Source organism: Heterocephalus glaber, unplaced genomic scaffold (assembly GCF_053883595.1).
Source record: "Heterocephalus glaber isolate CG9 unplaced genomic scaffold, H.glaber_assembly_v1.0 deba00000331, whole genome shotgun sequence".
Lineage (NCBI taxonomy): Eukaryota > Metazoa > Chordata > Mammalia > Rodentia > Bathyergidae > Heterocephalus > Heterocephalus glaber.
In genome coordinates this window covers 60972961-60980356 of record NW_028258142.1, presented here as the reverse complement: position 1 = coordinate 60980356, position 7396 = coordinate 60972961, and the positions used below count along the sequence as shown (strand labels likewise).

General features: G+C 49.2%; 2 pseudogenes; both read right to left on the bottom strand.

The window, feature by feature from the left end:
• Positions 1–203: 203 nt before the first annotated feature.
• Positions 204–1325, bottom strand: LOC101714884 (heat shock protein HSP 90-beta pseudogene; annotated as a pseudogene).
• Positions 1326–6971: 5646 nt separating this feature from the next.
• Positions 6972–7070, bottom strand: LOC147830167 (U6 spliceosomal RNA; annotated as a pseudogene).
• Positions 7071–7396: the final 326 nt, after the last annotated feature.

Sequence of the window (7396 nt, the reverse complement as noted above, 5' to 3'; positions counted from 1 at the left end):
AAAATAAACAAAAAATAAGATCACAACATCCAACCTTGCTGTCAAATTATGGAGGGGTGGGGCTTGAGACCCTTGCTTCCTGCTTTCCACACAGGGCAGAAGAAACCACTAGACATCAGCAGAGGGAACGAGGTGGGACAGGGCCAGTCATGCTGCTGGAGGAGCCATGGAGACACTGTACAGAGGGCACAGGTTTCCTACAGTGGAAGCTCCTAATCAACATCTTCCATCCGAGATGCATCCTCATCCCCTTCGAGGGGAGGGATCTCATCAGGAACAACAGCACTGGGCTCTTCCGGGGTCACCTCATCTTCATCAGTGCCCAGGCCCAGCTTGATCATGCGGTAGATATGTTTGGAGTAGGTCTGGGGATCCTCCAGGGAGAAGCCAGAAGACAGTAGCTCAGTCTCAAACAGCAGCACCACCAGGTCCTTGACAGCCTTGTCATTCTTGTCAGCTTCAGCCTTCTGCCACAGCGTCTCCACAATGGGGTGGTCAGGGTTGATCTCCAGGTGCTTCTTGGCCATCAGGTAACGCATGGTAAAGTTGTCTCAGAAAGCCTGGGCCTTCATGATTCGCTCCAGGTTGGCAGTCCAGCCATAGGTGCTAGTCACGATGCAGCAAGGTGAAGACACAAGTCTCTTGGAGATTGTCACCTTCTCAACCTTCTTATCTAAGATTTCCTTCATGAGTTTGCACAGGTTCTCAATCTTGGCCTTGCTTTCCTCCACCTTTTTTTTCCCCCCTCATCCTCAGACAGCTCCAGGCCTTCTTTGGTCACGGAGACCAGGCTCTTCCCGTCAAACTCCTTGAGCTGCTGTACGCAGTATTCATGGTTGGGCTCAGTCACGTACACCACCTTGAAGCCCTGTTTCCGCACGCGCTCCACAAAGGCAGAATTGGCCACCTGCTCCTTGCACTCGCCAGTGATGTAGTAGATGGACTTCTGTGTCTCCTTCATGCAAGACACGTACTCAGACAGGGATGTCATCTCATCTCCAGACTGAGAAGTATGATAGCGCAGCAGCTCAGAAAGGCGTCGCCTGTTAGTGGAGTCCTCGTGGATTCCAAGCTTCAGATTTTTTGAGACTGTCTCTTAGAATTTCTTGTAGTTCTCTTTATCTTCTGCCAATTCAGAGAAGAGCTCAAGGCATTTCTTAACAATGTTTTTGCGGATGACTTTCAAGATCTTGCTCTGCTGGAGCATTTCTCGGGAGATGTTCAGGGGCAGGTCCTCCAAGTCAACCACACCACGGATAAAGTTTAGGTACTCGGGGCTCAACTCATCACAGCTGTCCATGATGAACACACGACGGATGTACAGTTTGATGCTATAGAACCAAATTCTTAATGTAAACACATCCTGCCTCCTAAGTCACCAGAAATACTCTTAGAAATAGAGAAAAAAACGAGAAGCATAAAAACCTAATCCATCTATGTCTACACCAACTTTCACTGTGTGACAGGATGTGGCTTTGGCCACATCCCCATCCCCACTGCTGACAGGAGCTGCTCATCCCCAAGGTCACCCTTAGAGCATCTGGTGTGGAATCTGACGCCCCACGTCATTGGGCAGAACGGGGCGTGGCTGGCGGAGGAGAACTCCCTTCTGTTACAGTGTTCAACTAAACAAGTGTCAAATCACTCAACTCTGGCGAACTTGGACTGGTCCTTTGGATCCCGGCCAGGTCTTTTGCGAGGTGACAGGACACTGTAAGGAGTAAGCATCTCACTCGAGTCAGTCTGGAAGTCAGGCCTGCTTCGTGCGGGTGGCTTCAGGGAAACCAGCACCCCCAAGTCCTATTCTGAAAAGTGTCCCACCATGTCCTTGAGGTATGTTATGATCAGAGGCAGACAATGCTACATCCCCTGCAGTGGACTCAGGTATGCTGAGAGGGGGATTTTGGGTGGACATCTGTGTCCCACAAGCCCCCGCTCGGGAGCCCTGGCTCAGGAAGGCTCTGGAACTTCCGGCCCAGCTGGGGCGCTGCTGTCTAAGGCCTTGTGCCCAGCCTGCAGATGAAGCTGGCTATGTCACTGTCCCACTGCACCCGAATCTAGGGCTCAGGGCAGGGAGGCCAGCCCCAGTCTGTACACTGAACCTCGAGGGACAGGCAGTGTGGGAGCCCCTCCAGGAGGACCAAGATTCTGTGTCCCCAGGGATGCTGGCAGGGATGGAGCCCAGAATGAGGTCGGCATTCTGTCCCTCCATGAGGCTTCAGGGGCCTAGGGGCCCAGGGTCAAGTTGCTGGCTGCGACTCCGGTCAGTGGATGAAAACCTAGTTGTAGTCAGGCATGGTGGTGCACGCCTGTGATCCCAGCACTCAGGAGGCTGAGGCAGGAGGATCACCTTGAATTCAAGGCCAGCCTGGGCTATATAGTGAGTTCAAGGCCAACTTAAGCTATATCTGAAAAAACAAACCGGAGAGACTTTTGTATAATAAGCTGCACCATACACCCTCACACACCAACACACATAAACAGAAAGACTATACAGATTACATGATGAGATAACAATAGTTAAACAAATTTTTTGTTGTTTTTTTGAGACAGGTTTTTGCCATGTAGTTCAGGCTGGCCTCAAACTCCCAGCGATTCTCCTGCCTCAGCCTCCCGCATCTAGACATTACTCCACGCCTGGCTGAAATAATAATATTTTAGGTTGAGTTCAACAGAATGTATTCTTTGCTGGGGATTTAGCTCAGTGGTTCTGCCACCTGCCTCGAAAGCACAAGATCCCAAGTTCAATCCCTGGTACAAAAAAAAAAAAAAAAATTCCAGAATGTATTCTTTAATTTCACCTGTTTGCTTTTACTTTTAAAAATTGAGCTAGTAAGAGATGTGAAATCCCATAGGTAGCTCATCCTTTCTTCTTGTATGTGGGCTCCGGACGCAGGAAGCAAAGCCTCGGTCCTCCAAAGCACCAGCCTGACCCTGGCTAGCACACACTCCTTTCCCCTGAGGGCACCCTGCTGCATGCAGTGCTGCGGCTGTGCATTGATATGGATTTATTCATGGATTCATACAAGCGTTTGGGGACAGAGCCGGTGCCCGAAGCTCCACAGGACAGTGGTGTCATCTCGCTCGGCTCTGAGGATGAAAATTTTGTGCTTGAAAAGCTGATGAAACAGCCAAGTTTGACAGTAAATGAGATGCTAAGACAAATACTATTCGAAAAGGCAAAATCCGAGCTGGCTGGGATCAGCCGGAAAGCCCATTCGAAGATGGTTCGCCCCGCTTTCTGCAATTCGTTCCTTGAACTCTGCTGAGTAATCGCAGTCACGTTGACGCACCTCGCCTTCGCCTTCCAGGCAGGCACCTGCCTCGGGGAAAAGACACCAAGCCAGCCTGCTTCCTTCTGCCCTGTAAGCCTTCCTGAAACACGGACCTGGGTGAGAACGGAACAACTTTTGGAGTGACGACATCGGCCCCCCAGCTCAAGAGTGAAAATACCAGCGATTCTCTTATTTCAGTCTTCAGTGAATAATTACTAAAGGGAACATTAAATCTAGGAGTGAGCTGATGAATCATTATCACACTTTCATTTCCAATGATGCGATGCTCCTAAAGAGCCTTTGGTTTTCGCCTCATCTCTTAACTATACCTCGCACGTGTGAGCTATTTTCTTTATCTTTTAGGAGCCAGCTGTCTCCTCTGCCCTGACTTTCACAGTGACTCCTAGTCATCGACAATGTTGGATGTACCTTGCTCCGCCGACAACCTCCGCAAGTGGCCTGAGTCTGTCTTGTTACCGAGCGACAGCTGTGTGCACCGAGGTTGGAGAAACACGACCACTAATCTAGGTTGTAAATCACTCAGTCTCTTGCATTCTCTCAGTCAAGATCAAAAGGCAAGAGGGAGAAGGGCTCGGAAATATCTGGAACGGATTATTCATCACCCCTCGGTGCCAGAAAGCTGCACCTCCTGAGCCATGGCTAATGCATCTTGCATGAGGGACTCGCACGCCGGAAACGCCTACAGCCACACTGCCAGAAACACAGGAGTGCTGGCACCTCTTAAGAAACAAAAGTTGGGATTTTCAAGTTACCCAGGGCTTCTGACTTCCCCCCTTTGTTGTCTGAGAGGCAGCACTGCACTGCAGACTCATCTCTTGGGAGCACAGTGCGGCTTCCAGGACCCCCGAGAGGCTCCAATCCCTCCAGGTGGCGTAGAGGTGCAGACCACTCGTGTGCCCCCTCCTCACACTGAGTCACCGAGGAGACTTGTGATCCCTGAGGCAATGTGTGCGCCACGGAAACAGCTGCCATGACGGATGGTTCAGGGAATGGCAACAAGGAAAAGTCCACACATTTAGCTCAGACACAGTCTTCCCCCGAGGATTTTCAGTCTGCAGTTGGTTGGATTCACTCAACTGTGTTCTTTTCATTCTTCAAGGCTGGTGTTTGTGCCTGGACATTTTTCTTAAGAGCATAAACGAAATCATGAAACCAGTGTTCTTGGAGGGTTCCGAGCTCCTCTGGGGTCCGATGTAGTTTGGGTTCTCTTTAAATGCAGGCACTGATTGGATCAGGACACGGATTTTGTAGCTTTGTGCTTTGAGTAAATTTTAGGCACCCAAGAAGTGGCGCACATTCCAAGTGAGCTGCTGAACACCGCTCGGCTGCCTCTCCCAGCCCTGTGTGACGCCCCACCAGGCTGTCTCCCCCGTCACGGGCACCATCTGCTCTGCAGCCCGTTTTCTGAGAGCCGGAGTACGGAGCAAAGAGCAGGCTGCCTCCTTGGATGAACTGCTTAGGACTGCAGCCTCTTGTCTCGCACATGAGGAAGTCCAATTCCTTACATTTCCTGAGTGGTTCACATTTCTAAAACCTTTACACACCTCATTCACCACTTGCTCTCAACCCAAAAGGTAGGGTCTGTCCTCGGACTTGTCTTTCACAGGGAAGGAAGGAAGGAAACTGCATCTAGAGAGGTAAAACACTTGGCACAGGCAGCCCATTCTGATGATCCCTCCTTACAGAATCAATCTCTCTCTCTCCCTCTCTCTCTCTGCAGTGCTAGGCATTGAAGGATTCCTCCAGGGTCGCACTGCTAAGCATACCCTGTACCTTGCAGCTGCGGGCCACCCCGTGATGTGCTTCTGTCTGCACTGACCTCACATTTCTCCCGGTGCGCCTGACTTTCTCCGACTCTTGTGGCTGTGGATCCTTTCTCCGTGTGTGGGGATTGTCCTTCCTTGACCCAGGGACCATCTAGGCTGCGACTGCGCGTCTTCGGGAAATCTGTTTTCCTTTTGGGGAGAGTTTAAGATCTTGCTCCTCCGGTTTCTCGGTGACCTCCCAGAGGTGGCCACTGTCGCCCCTCAGGCTGCACCTCGGTCCCCTGTTGTGGGACCCTCACATCAGGGCACGAGACGTCCCCACCTCTGAGGCTCTCTCCATCCAGCTTTTCCTTCTGTTTCCAGCTCCTACTCTTGAGGCTTTCCTCTTCCTGTTGCCCTGCAGGGTCAGGTCTCAGTTCCTTCACCTTTTCCCTGCTTCAGCTTCCTCTGTGTCTTATTTTATTCTGCCTCCTCCATGAGATTCCCCTGTGTTTTCTTCCATTGCCCGGGTGACTGTTCTTGCTGTCATTCTTCCTGGACTCCCGAGGCTCTGTCTCGCTGTCCAGCACCTGTGGCAGAGGATGGGTCTCCTGCAGTGGCACAGGAGGTGACTGCCGTCCAGGGCCGGGCACAGGCACCATGGCCGCCCTTCGAGCAGGACCTGGTCACTCCTCTGCTTCAGCCTCTGCTGTGTTCAGGCACGAAGTGCACCCAAGATGTGCATACTGCACGGGGCCTGAGCAGAGCTGGTGTGGGACCCTCGATGCAGGGACTGATAAGAAAAGATGAAACTCTGATGAAGTCCAATAAAATTAAATGGAGTGCTGATTTCAAAATTAGAAAAATAGGTACAAATAGCTTTGTAAAATCTCTGAGGCAGCAGTGGAGAAGTTGGCTAAAAAATTGATGCCTTGTATATATATTTTGAGACAGAGTCTCCCTGTGTAGTTCAGGCTGGCCTCAGATTCACTGAATAGCCCAGGCTGGCCTCAAACTCATGGTGATCCTCCTGCCTCAGCCTCCCAAGTGCTGGGATTACAGGCGTGCACTGCCATGCCCGGCTTCCTGTCAATATTCTTCACTGTATGGAGCGAGATATTCAATGAGGGGGAAAGATGTCAACAACTCTGAGCTGGAAAGCAGTTTCAGAAGACAGACCTTGGACATGAAGATATTTACGAGTTCCTTCAGTAGCCCAGCATGCTAATGCACACCTGTGATCCCAGCATTTGGGAAGCTGAGGTAGGAGGGTGACCACCAGTTCAAGGCCAGCCTGGACTACATAGGGAGACCCTTTCTCAAAAAGCAACCGACCCAATGATGAATGTAACTGTATTGTTTACCTAAAAGGTACCAATATACTTCATGGAAAAACAAAACAAAACTATCAGCCAGCCAAACAAAAAAACCCCTAAATATGACATTTTGTTTATATTTGCTTTTATAGACTCACAATGATGAAATATAGTACATCTATTTGTAAGTGGTATTAAAAGTTTTTTTCAAAAGATGAGATTTGTGATGTTAAACATTATGCCATACATTGCTTAGTGTTTTTATTCAGTGGTACAGAAAACAATAGTTATGGCTCATGACATCTTAGAATTTAGGTTATTTTTTTAATTGCTAAGAGCCGGATATTTTTCTGAAAACTATTCTGTGACATTTTTTTCTTGCTTCATGGATAAAATATTTGCTCCTCTCTCCAAAGTCATGAATGCTTTTTTGAAATTTTCCTTTCTGTCTATAGCCCAGGGTTTCTCCAAATTGCTTTTCCCCTCTGATGTTTAGACCTAAGACAGCCCCTGACTTATGATTATTTAATGTTATCACTCAGTAGAAACTATACTTGGACCTTTGATCTTTTTCAGGCCAGTGATATGTGGTCCAATCCTCTCTTATTTTTTATTTTAATTTTTAAAATGTATTCATTTTTGTTTTTTGTGCAAGGGCCATGGTAATCTCTGTATTGTTCCAATTTTAGTATATGTGTTGCCGAAGTGAGCACATTTTCTTTGTTTGTTTGATTTTTTTAGGCAGCGTCTCACTGTGGTAGCCCAGGCTGGGCCTTGAACTCACAGTGATCCTCCTGCCTCAGCATCCAGAGTCCGGACATTACAGGCATGCCTCACCATGCCTAGCAATGGTACTGGGGATTGAACCTAGGGTTTTCCCACTGAACCACATCCCTAGCCCTTTTAAAATTTTGAGACAGTGTCTTGCGAAGTTAGTCAGACTGGGCTCACACTTGCAATCCTCCTGCCTCAGCCTCCCGGAGTCCTGGAATTACAGTTGTGTGCCACCATGCCTGGCTCTTTAATGATAGTTTCTTAG